This window comes from Triticum urartu, chromosome 4, assembly GCF_003073215.2.
Source record: "Triticum urartu cultivar G1812 chromosome 4, Tu2.1, whole genome shotgun sequence".
NCBI classification, from domain to species: domain Eukaryota; kingdom Viridiplantae; phylum Streptophyta; class Magnoliopsida; order Poales; family Poaceae; genus Triticum; species Triticum urartu.
In genome coordinates this window covers 283,438,581-283,451,454 of record NC_053025.1, presented here as the reverse complement: position 1 = coordinate 283,451,454, position 12,874 = coordinate 283,438,581, and positions in this window count along the sequence as shown.

Below are 12,874 nucleotides of genomic sequence, written 5' to 3'. Positions count from 1 at the left end.
AATTTTTTTGCATATTTCATTCCTATATGTTTATGCCATGATCATGTTGGGTGCCTTGTCACATCTTTGCTTCTTGCACCATGCCCATTTCACTTGTTATGCCATGTGTTGCATTGTACCCCATGTTTCCTCTCTCAACCTATCAATGCACTATCGCCTCCTCCTTCCTTCTTTCTTTCTTTTTTGGCAAGTGACATTTTTATTCCTCCATAAATGTTCAATATTTTCCTATCTATTTTAGACCATGCCCTCAACCCCTCTACCAAATCTGATCCCATTTGGGACTTGTTTTGGTTGGATTAAAAAATGGCTCAAGTTTGAATTTAATTCAAACATGAATTATTTATCTATCCTTAAAAATGCCCAAACCATTTTATTAAAATCCTTCATAAATCCAGGACCTCAGATATATCCTTATATCATTCTACTTATTTGCCAAACCTTCTGAGCTTTTCTTCCAATGTTCTATTCATATTATATATGGATAAGAACAACAGAAGGAGAGAGAGAGATCCCAACCCACCAGCTCGCTTAGGCCCAGCTAGGTCATCCTTCACTGCAGCCCCGGCCCAACTTGCTTCACGGTCCCAGCACTGGCCCATCCCTCTCCTAAGGCCCAACCGCCCCACTCCCTCCTAACCCTAACCCTCTACCAACCCCCCACTGTCTCCCTCGTCTCCACCTCACGCCGCTAGAGACCCTCTGCACGAGCCCTGCCCGATCCCCTCGTCCTTCTCTTCCGTCACACGCCAGTAGTGCCGGCCCCCGCGCCCTTCTTCCTTACCTTCCCCCGCGCCGGAGCAAGCTGCCACCACCTGCCTTCCCCTGCCGGCGCCCGCCTCCCCTTCTCTCCTGTGCCGCAAGCTCTCGAGGCCCCGCTTCGCGCTGGCCCTTGCCCTGTCGTCCGCCGGCCCGGCGAGCCGGACCTCTCCGTCGCCCGCGCCAGCGACCTCCATGCCTCCCCATCATCATCTCCGGCAGGAAGACGCCGCCAATATCCTCCCCGCGCCAGAGCACCTCCACTGCGAGCTCGCCTGACCCGCGTAGCCATGGCACCGCCGGCCTCCATGGTGTGCCTATGCCCTGCCCTCCTCATCGTCCTGCTCATTCTGGCCGTGGGCCATGGACGTGCGTTGCCGCTAGCCTCTGCTATGCGCGTCCCATCTCCCATGTCGCATCCCGGCAACACTTTCGTGTTCGAGCCCACCGCTGCACTTTTGCACCACAACGTTGCTCGCTGCACACCAAGTACCCTGGATCGCCAATTCGTCTACCGCCTTCAAGTGAACGACTACCGTGGATGTGTGCCGGTGCCACTTGGAATCATCGAGCCCGTCAAGACCCATACATGGATTATCAAGTGCCGTCTCCCGGATTCGCCAAGTACCACGCCGTCAGTGTCCCTCCAAGATTGATCTTGGAACGTGCATGACTACGCGGATTCGCCAAGTACCACGACGCCCCCGAAGAGTTCGGGTTCGAGAAGTCCGATGTCGCGCTTGTACAACTACGCCGCCGAGACCGAGACCGGCGAGACCGACCTTGTAACACTATGCAAAGTACCTCTACTGGTGACTCGAACATATACAAACTGTGTACAACTACCGCCGCTGTGATTTTGACAAGAAAACTTGTACCTCTATCGTCGCCAATATCGCGAGTTCCTCTACCATCGTCATGTACCAGTACTTCCCCTACTACCGCCGCGGAACGACTAATTCCTCTACTTCCCTCGACGATCTCGTTCCGCCCTGAAAAATGCATGCTTCGAAGGTATAGCCACCGAGACGACACCCATGAACGAATGCATGTGATGTATGAGATGATCGTGGTTGCACCGTGCCTGAGTTGTTCTTTGTGAGTTCCTCGTTGCCTTGCCGTCGACATGTGGGAACCCGGTATCCGGGAGCACCCCATCATCTTGCATGACAGACTCACACCCACTTCCTTTTGCACCGGTATCCCTGTGAGCTACCGGATCATCGGAATGTTGCCGTGGCATCATTTCCATTTCGCCGCCGTGGCACCTTTTCTGTCGTAGTTGCCGTGGCACCCCTTTCGTTTCCGCCATGATGAAAAAATGCTTCATATCATGCTATTATTAACATTTTCATAATTATTGCATAAAACTTGCAAATGGCATCCGCATCATGATAACAACATCAAGAATGTTTAAAATTGTTGTTGCTTTAAATTGCTAAATGACATGTGGGGAGTTACAGGAATGGTTATTTGGTTTTTCCGGCCTCATTTAAAATGCCTAACTGTGTAGTTTTCATATGCTTCACCTCTTGCCATGCTTAACAACATTTAATATTTTTGGGTACATAAACAAGAGAGAACTAAATAATTGATGTGGTGTTTCGTCAATGTGCAACTTGTTGCATATTGTGTTCCACTTAATTTGTAGTATTGTTTGTGCACTTTTCGATGCCATGCCTCATTAAATCGGACATGCATCATACTTGGTTGCGCATCATGCCATGCTTATGTGATGGTCGTTTACTATGTTGTTTGCTTCTTTCCGGGTTGCTTCTTTCATTAGCTTCGGTTTCGTTCTGGAGTTGTGAGGAATCCGTTCGACTACGTCTGTTTGCCTTCTTCATGGACTCGTTCTTCTTCATAGCGGGATTTCAGGCAAGATGACCATACCCTCGATATCACTTCTTTATCCCTAGAGGAATCCGTTCGACTATGTTGTTTGTATTTTTGGGTTGATCAGTAGTGGAGCCCAGTTGGGACGATCGGGGATCTAGCATTTGGGGTTGTCTTTCTTTTACTTCGGTTCCGTAGTCGGACCTTGGTTGTATTCTGGATGATGTATGTTTAACTTGTATTTGTGTGAAGTGGTGATTGTAAGCCAACTCTTTATCCCTTTCTTATTCAATACATGGGATTGTGTGAAGATTACCCCTCTTGCAACAAACTTACCATGCGGCCATGCCTCTAAGTCGTGCCTCGACACGTGGGAGATATAGCTGCATTGTGGGTGTTACAAGTTGGTAATCAAAGCCATCCCCGACTTAGGAGCCCCTGCTTGATCGAATCGCTGACGTTGTTAAGTCTAGAACAAAATGTTCTGAGTCTTAGGATTATATATATCGGAGAGTAGGATTCTTTTTACTCCTTAGTCCCTTCGTCGCTCTGGTGAGGCCTCCTGACACAGAAGCATTGACTCTCCTCTCCTCAAATTTCACTAAAAAAATTTAGGATCACGCGGGTATCTTGGAATCGTTCAAATGGTTTAGTGATGAGAACATTGTTCTTGGTTCCTCCTGACATTTACGGGTTGTGGCAGTGTCCCGAGGAGTTGAGCTCCGAGGTGTTGTCGTCACAATTTTATCGTTGCAGTTCTGGAATACCTGAGTTCACCGACATGGAAAATCTCTTTTATGCAGTTGTTGGTGAGATAACATCGACGCCACCCGGTACTGGGGCGGGAGTTCGGGAGTATTGCCATAACTCGTATAACGGATGCTTTTTGAAGGTTGAGGTACATGATTTCCGAAGGTTTCTTGGTTATGTGTTGAAGGATGGATACAACTGGATGTAGGTACTGTTAGTTTGGGTGAGATATTATGCTTCCCCTGTATCCCCAACACCTGATTGCATAACCAGAAAGTTTCAGGAGTTTATAAGTGGGAAATCAAGTAGCTCCTAGAATTTCTTTCCAATAGACACATGATATGATTTGGGGTCTATCATATGTTTGTTCCGGCTTATTCTGCAAGCTAATCTTTGTTTTGTTTTTGTTGTGGTATTCGAGTTGCTTCGAAGTTAAATGTTGATTTCATGTCTCTTTCTAAATGGTGTTCTCATATTTCTATGGGAGTGATAATCCTTTTCGGTCATCGAGATTGTCATGTCAATTCTTTCCAACCGGTGTGCTTCTCTTCAAGATGATCTTATCATTTTCCCATTTGCAAGATCCAATCTCAGTTTTCTCACCGGTGTTTGTTTCATCCATCCCAAGTTGTCTTTGTTTTTCCCGCACCCCCACCCTTTTCTTCAAGGATTCAGATTTCTTAATCAACTATCCATTTTATTGATGGAAGTCTCTCCATTCTTTTCCATCAACGTTCTTATCCGGTGATTCTCAGGAAGATACTAACATAGCTTCTAGTTTATTATTCTTCATTTTTTCTTTTCGGGTGGATTCAATTCAAGCTTTTGGTGTTGATCATATCCCTTTCCTCGTTTCAAATGCTTTCCCTTTCCAGTGCACCTCTTAATCATCCACTTCTCGCTATTCAATTATTCTGGAGTGCTGAAGATATCTCAGGAGATTCGTGTTTTCATTCCTAATCCGTTCAAGATATCTTGAGGTTGTTACCTCATTCAAGCCATTTAAATCAACCGGTGCAATCTCCCTTTCAAGTAATCGTTCGAATGTGTTTTTTTGAGTGGGCCCTAACCCACATGTCTTTTTCCAGGATCTTACCTGACTCTTGTAATTATTTTCCACGGTTATTCCTAAAATTCTTTTCCAAGCTTGACGTAAGAATGAATTATCCTCAGTCAAATGTCTTTCTCCAAGATCTTTCAAATACTTTTCATCGTTGGCTCAATCTTTCTATTCTTCATTCCGGAGTGCCTAAAAAATTCATGGTGGTGTTTCTCGTCGTCATTCTTAGATTTTGAAGACCGAAGAAGAGTTTTTCCTCCATATCTTATCCGTTCTCCCAAAGATTCATGATTCTAGCTTGATGCCATCCTCTCATAATTATTTTTAATTGTGAGAATTCTTTTCACCCACCCGGAGCAATTCAAGAGTCTTTTCAGATTGATTCTCTGTAGCTCACCATCTCGGTATTATTCATTCAAGTTTTCAGCTCTTGTTCTAAAAATCTTACCAGTGCATCGTTCAAGTGTTCTCCAATCAGCTTGTGATCTCTTCGTTCTCTTGTATAAAATTCTCTCAAGTATCTTCGATCGTTTTCAATCCTACCGGTGGATCGTTGAAGACCTTCCCAAGTTTGCACCATGTCTATCTTTATCCTTTATATGAGAATAAGTAGTATGCCAAATCCATTGCTTGTCATCAATTTAGTTGGTGAAGGATGGGCATATTGCAATTCTTATTCTTGTTTCATCGAGTAAATTCAATTCCTTATTCCGGAGGTTCATCAAAATTCTTGATTTCATTTGTGCATTTTTTTCCGAGTTCCAAGTTTTCTCGGTTATATAATTTCAAAGCTTCATCTAATCATTGCAAGGCTTCTCCCGGAGTTCTTTTCAACTTTCCTTTCGTTTGATCATCCTTTTATTACCGGAGTTCTTCATGGAGGCTCTACATGGTGGTTCGTCAAGGATTCTTGTCATTTTTCAATTGTTCTTCAGGTTTTCTCTCGAAGTTAAGATCAGCCAAGCTATACTCTAAAATAAACATGGTTTTCAACACATGTTTTGTTTTAAGGAGTTCAAGTATTCTTCTTCCTGCATTCCAAAGTGCAATTCTTTCTACCTTATCTTTTGAGGTAGTGTTATGTCATTCTTGATAATTTCCCTTAGTGTTTCATGATTCACAAGTTACCAAGAATGATGTATTTTAAATCCATCAACCTCTTCGTTGGAGTTATCTTGGGTTATATTTCACCTAAAGCTTTCCCTAAGTATTGTTGCTATTTATGGTGCTCATAAAGGACCCGAGTTCTTCATTTATCCTGCCGGTGAAATAAGCTTCTCGTCTCCTTGTTGATATCAATCCAATCTTTTGTTTCCGTAGTGGCAGAATTTCTTCTCAACTTTGAGAAGTTTTCCATAATCCCACTACAAGTTTATTCGTTTCGTTGTTGGTTTTTCCAACAACTCCGTTTTAACCTTTTTGGAAGGGTGTTTTCCAGGCTCATTTGTGGCAGAAGTTGTCATTTTCTTCTCAATTCTTTCCTTCCCAGTGATCCAACTTCTATTCTTTCGCTCCGGAGGCATTGTGATGTTGCTCTCTTCAACCATCATCCCATTTTTGTCAAAGATCATGTCCTTTCCTTTTGCTTATCCATTCAACCGTAGTGTCGTGTCCTTTGTTCAAGTTCTTTCCTCTTATCAAGTTTTGCCTCCCTTCTCAACCGGAGTGCTGTCTGGAATCTTTCTTACCCCTTGTGCCATTCTTTCATTAGTTCCAGAGGCAGTGTGTTGTTGATTTCATCAAGTATCCTTTCATCTTGTCAAGATCATGTTCAATTCCTTCCATCTATAATCGGAGTACTGCCTAAATTATATCATTCTTATTCCTTGTCTATCTTCTTTTAACCGGAGTGTTGTCGTAATTGATCTTTATCATTCCTTGTACATCTTGTTTCAACTGGAGTGCTTGCATGTACTTCTTGTCCATTGCAACCTTTTCCTTATGTCTTTCAACCTACAACATTCTAGTAATGTTCCTTGTTCCTCTTTTCTAACGGAGTGTTTTCAACCTTGTTCATCATCGTTGTATTCTTTCTTTCAAGTTTTCTACCTCTCAAGGTTCTTTGGTTTCGCTCATTTGTCAAAGAAGCAACTTAGTTTTACCTTTTCCCCTCCCTCTTCCATTTTCCCCAGTGCCATCCTAGATGTCGGGACGAGATCCTCTCGTAGTGGTGGAGTGTTGTGACGCCCCAAGACCGATGCTCCAGACGTCTTCCATGTTTTCGTTGTCGCCATGTGTTTATTATGTTTGTTGCATTATCATAATTGTTTTGCATATTCCATTCCTATATGTTTATGCCATGATCATGTTGGGTGCCTTGTCACATCTTTGCTTCTTGCACCATGTCCATTTCACTTGTTATGCCATGTGTTGCATTGTACCCCTTGTTTCCTCTCTCAACCTATCAATGCACTATCGCCTCCTCCTTCCTTCTTCTTTCTTTCTTTTTTGGCGAGTGACATTTTTATTCCTCCATAAATGTTCAATATTTTCCTATCTATTTTAGACCATGTCCTCAACCCCTCTACGAAATCTGATCCCATTTGGGACTTGTTTTGGTTGGATTAAAAAATGGCTCAAGTTTGAATTTAATTCAAACATGAATTATGATTCTATCCTTAAAAATGCCCAAACCATTTTATTAGAATCCTTCATAAATCCAGGTCCTTTGATATACCCTTATATCATTATACTTATCTGCCAAACCCTCTGAGCTTTTCTTCCAATGTTCTATTCATATTATATATGGATAAGACGAACAACAGAAGGAGAGAGAGAGATCCCAACCCACCAGGTCGCTTACGCCCAGCTAGGCCATCCTTCACTGCAGCACCAACCCATCTTGCTTCACGGTGACAGCACCGGCCCATCCCTCTCCTAAGGCCCAGCCGCCCCACTCCCTCCTAACCCTCTCCCGAACCCCCACTGTCTCCCTTGTCTCCACCTCGCGCTGCCAGAGACCCTCTGCACGAGCCCTGCCCGATCCCCTCGTCCTTCTCTTCCGTCGTGCGCCCATAGTGCTGGTCGCCACACCCTTCTTCCTTACCTTCCCCCGCGCCGGAGCAAGCCGCCACCGCCTACATTCCCTAGTCGACGCCCGCATCCCCTTCTCTCATGTGCCGTGAACGCTCGAGCCCCCGCTCCACGTCGTCCCTTTCCCTGCTGTCCGCCGGCCCGGCGAGCCGGACCTCTCCGGCGCCCGCGCAAGCGACCTCCACGCCTCCCCATCATCATCTCCGGCAGGAAGACGCCGCCAGGCTCCGCCCCGTGCCCGAACACCTCCACTGCGAGCTCGCCTGACCCGCGCGGCCATGGCACCGCCGGCCTCCATGGTGTGCCTGCGCCCTGCCCTCCTCTTCGTCCTTCTCATTCTGGCCGTGGGCCATGGACGTGCGTTGCCGCTAACCTCTGCTGTGCGCGTCCCATCTCCCATGTTGCATCCCGGCAACACTTTCGTGTTCGAGCCCACCGCTGCACCTTGGCACCACAACGTTGCTCGCTGCACACCAAGTACCCTGGATCGCCAATTCATCTACCGCCTTCAAGTGAACAACTACCGTGGATGTGTGCCGGTGCCACTTGGAATCGTCGAGCCCATCAAGACCCATACCTGGATCGTCAAGTACCGTCTCCCGGATTCGCCAAGTACCACGCTGTCGGTGTCCCTCCAAGATTGATGTTGGAACGTGTACGACTACGCGGATTCGCCAAGTACCACGACGCCCCCGAAGAGTTCGGATTCGACAAGTCCGATGTCGTGCTTGTACAACTATGCCGCCGAGACCGAGACCGGCGAGACTGACCTTGTAACGCTATGCAAAGTACCTCTACTGGTGACTTGAACATCTACAAACCGTGTACAACTACCGCCGCTGTGATTTTGACAAGAAAATGTGTACCTCTACCATTGCCAATATCGCGAGTTCCTCTACCATCGTCATTTACCACTACTTCCCCTACTACCGCCGCGGAACGACTACTGCCTCTACTTCCCTCGACGAACTCGTTCCGCCCCAAAAAATGCACGCTTCAAAGGTATAGCCACCGTGACAACGCCCGTGAACGAATGCATGTGATGTATGAGATGATTGTGGTTGCACCGTGTCGGAGTTGTTCTTTGCGAGTTCCTTGTTGCCTTGCCGTAGACATGTGGGAACCCAGTATCCGGGAGCACCCCATCATCTTGCATGACACACTCACACCCACTTCCTTTTGCACCGGTATCCCTGTGAGCTACCGGATCATTGGAATGTTACCGTGGCATCATTTCCGTTCCACTGCCATGGCACCTTTTCTGTCGTAGTTGCCGTGGCACCCCTTTTGTTTCCGGCACGATGACCAAATGTTTCGTACCATGCTCTTTGCCGGTGTCAAAACCGGCGGATCTCGGGTAGGGGGTCCCGAACTGTGCGTCTAGGCCGGATGGTAACTGGAGGCAAGGAACATGATGTTTTACCCAGGTTCGGGCCCTCTTGATGCAGGTAAAACCCTATGTCCTGCTTGATTAATATTGATGATATGGGTAGTACAAGAGTAGATCTACCACGAGATCAAGGAGGCTAAACCCTAAAAGCTAGCCTATGGTATGATTGTTGTTTGATGAAGTTTTCCTACGGACTAAAACCCTCCGGTTTATATAGACACCGGAGAGGGTTAGGGTTACACAAAGTCGGTTACAATGGTAGGAGATCTTGAATATCCGCATCGCCAAGCTTGCCTTTCACGCCAAGGAAAGTCCCATCCGGACACGGGACGAAGTCTTCAATCTTGTATCTTCATAGTCCTGGAGTCCGGCTGAAGGTATAGTCCGGCTACCCGAACACCCCCTAATCCAGGACTCCCTCAGTAGCCCCTGAACCAGGCTTCAATGACGACGAGTCCGGCGTGTAGATTGTCTTCGGCATTGCAAGGCGGGTTCCTCCTCCAAATTCTTCATAAAAGTTTGTAAACACCAAGAGTAGTGTCCGGCTCTGCAAAATAAGTTTCCACGTATTGCCACAGAGAGAATAATATTAACACAAATCTAATCCGCTGACGTATTCCGCAGCATGACATCACACTACGGCCAAGCCTTTATTCGAATCGTTTTCACCTTTCCACCTCAGCGTGTTTTGCGAGGCAGTTTCCTTGGCATGTCTTGTCAAAGCAGAGATCGTGTCCCCTTTATTTACGGGATTCTCATAATACGGACGTGGGTAACCCAATCGTGCCCGTTAGCATGTCTTCTCGATTAAAGGCGAGTCCCAAACGGTTACGGGGAGGGCTCCTGGTATTCAACCTCTTATAAAGAGACCAAGGCCTTACTCCTTTTCTCCAATCTCAAAACAAGTTCGCCCGTTGCCTCGAGTTCCAACACCCTAGGCTCCAGATTCCAGGCGCTTCAGACCTTCGACAATGTCCGGTTCTGACCTTCAAGGCCGATGGATGCCCTCCTCCGCCACGGAGGAGGACATGCTAAAGTTGAGAGAGCCTAAGTTCTTGACCGCCGAAATTTTGCATAGGTTGCCTGCTCAAAGGCAGGCTATTCCCAGTCCCCAGCCCGGTGAGAGCGTAGTGTTCATGTCTCACTTCCTTGGGGGGTTAGGCTTCCCGATGGATCCCTTTGTGAGGGGGCTGATGTTCTATTATGGGCTGGAATTTCATGACTTAGCTCCGGAGTCCATCCTCCACATTTCCTCATTCATCGTTGTGTGCGAAGCATTCCTCCGTGTTACTCCTCACTTCGGATTATGGCTCAAGACTTTTGGAGTGGAGCCGAAGATGATCGAGGGACGGCACGCAGAGTGCGGAGGCGCTGTCATAAGTAAGAATGCTGATGCTCCATGGCCCGAGGGCTCCTTTCAAGAGGAGCTCAGCTTGTGGCAACGAGGGTCGTTCTATATCACCGCTCCCAGGAGCACCAAGTGGGTGGCGCCTCCTGCCTTTCGCTCGGGTCCCCCACCACGGCTAGCGTCATGGGTCAACAAAGGGTTAGATTGGGGGTTATCCAAAGACGTGCCCTTGTTGCAGGGCCGCATTAGGGATCTCTTAGAAAGAGACCTCAACCTGGTCAAGGTGACGCAGGTCATGCTGATTCGCCGAACACTGCCCGGCAAACGTCGCTCCCTTCGTTTGTGGGAGTTTAATCCGGAGGGGCCACGAGCTCTCCAGCATTTTATGGGCGCAACACCCGTGGAGATGTATAAAATGTTCTTCGGATCACAAGCAATGTGTCCGGATTTGACCGAGGATGCAGGTTTAAGCTGCAATCGCCCGGATACTCAAGTAAGTAACCTTGTGCCTGGACTCGCTATCCGTAAAATTGTCATAAATTCGCCCCTAAAAGAGTTGTCCTTTTAAACAGGAGTGGATAGCGAAGGCAAAGCTGATCAGGTGTCTGGCTCCCCTTCCTGAGACCAGGCCGGATCCCGTGCTAGTCAGGATGTTGAAGATCGTGCCTTTGGAGGGAAGTGAGGGGGAGGACAAGGAAACTATGGCCTCCATGAAGGAGGCTGCTCTGAAGGGAAGAACCGACAATTCCTCTCCTAGGGGGAAGAAGAGGGCCGCCTCTGACGACCCGGAGACCATGGCCTCAAAGCGGGGGAAAAAGTCCTCGTCAGAGGGTCCGACGCCGGGGAGATCCTCGGCCGAACTACGCCCTCAAAGGGATTAGCCCTCCAGCGAGCCATAAGTAGAGAAAGATTTTCCTTTAGAGGGATGAGAGAAATCCTTGCTTTTTATCTGAGAAGATTAACCGAAATTTTACTTTGTAGCTCGGACCTCAGCCCTTCTCAGCAGAGCTCGTCTTCGGGGGATCTTCTTCCGGAGATGATGGGGAGTGGAACGCCTCCCCCTGCCGTACCGCCTGGCGAGGCGGGTGACCCTGAGGTGTCGTCGCGGAGGGTTTCTCCGAATCTGGCAGGGGTGGAAGGTAGCCATATGTCCCCCCAAGGTTCTCCGCGTCCGGCCTTCGATGGAGGTCATAGGACGAGTCCGGCACCGTCCGATGCGCGGTCGGAGGAGCTGATGATTCTGCTGGGGCGAGCTTCTATCTCAGAGGAGCACCGTGCATTGATAGGTACGGTGATTGGAAGGATTTCTTCCGCAGAAAGCGGATTGCATGAGGCCGTCAGAAGTTTGCTGACGGGTTTTGGGGTACGTTTGATGATGTACTTCTTTGTCAGTTGTGCATAAACAAGATGTGCCCTATGTAGATAGTAGCCCCTGAGACACTGTGCATTGTCAAAATTGACGGCGCGCAGATGATCATAATCCCAGGTCTAAAATGTCTCCTTTGTATACAGGTGGCGAAGTGTCCGGAATCGAGTCGAACTGATGATTTTGCCGAACTAAAGTGGCAACTTGACGTGGCAGATGCCGACATCGCGCTCGTCAATGAGCGGCTTGATGAGGCTCAAGGTATGCAATTCCTCGGGCGGCATCTGGTAAGAGGAGCTTTATGCCAGTATCTTACAATGTGTGTGCTTGACGCAGATGGTGCGGCCGCCGTGGAGAGTCTTCGGGCAGAACTTGCCCGAGCTAAGGAACAAGCCAGGAAAAGTGATGCGGCTGCCGAGAAGGCCCTTGAAGAGCTGAGAGCCGAACAGGCTGCTCACTGCCGAAGCAAGAAGGAGATGGCCGTGATGGCCGTGAAGTTAAAAAGTGCTGCTGACCGTTGCAAGTTTCTTGAGAAAGAAGACCGGGCGAGACAGACGGACTTAGAGAAGGCCGTTGCTGATGCCAAGGACGCTCGCTCTGTGATGAGAGCTGCGAAGGAGGAGCTGCGTCAGGCCAGACAGATTGCGGCTGGAAATCCCTTTATGCTGTGGAGGAAGTTTTGCGATCCGAAGTTTGCTCTGTTGGACCGGATGTGGAGTGCGGAGGACACCTATCTGGATTTGGCAGCGAGTGCTGCTGATGTGACCGAATACTTTCGAGATCAAGAAGATCGCGAAGTGGAAAGGCTTTTCTGGTCGCAGTTCCAGAATCCAGAGCCTCCACTGGCAGTGGATGATCGTCTGGCTCAATGGGCCGAACTGAATAGATTGTCCGGACTCGCCATTAAGTACGTCATGGGTCATCTGTGGCCAGGGAGATCGGAGCCGAAGAGTTATTTCAGCTTGGTGCAGCAATTCCTTGACGCGGTGCCACGTATCAATGCGATGAAGAGGTCAGCATGCATAGAGGGCGCACGGATGGCTCTTGCCCGTGTCAAGACATACTGGGCAGAGATGGAGACCACCATTGTTGCATCCCGAGATTCGGACAAAAGTCGAGTACCCTCCGAGCACTATTTTTAGGAAGTCCTTGAAGGCGCTCATGTAATAGAGACGCAGTGCTCGAAGGATGCTATGTTCTGATAGCATATGTAATTATAAAGCAATATTTTGATGAATTTTAGTAGCCTTTTATACTTGTGCCTTCAAGTATTTGGAACACCCCCTGTGCGGCCGTTTTAAGATATATATACAACATCTGAAAGATTGCAGT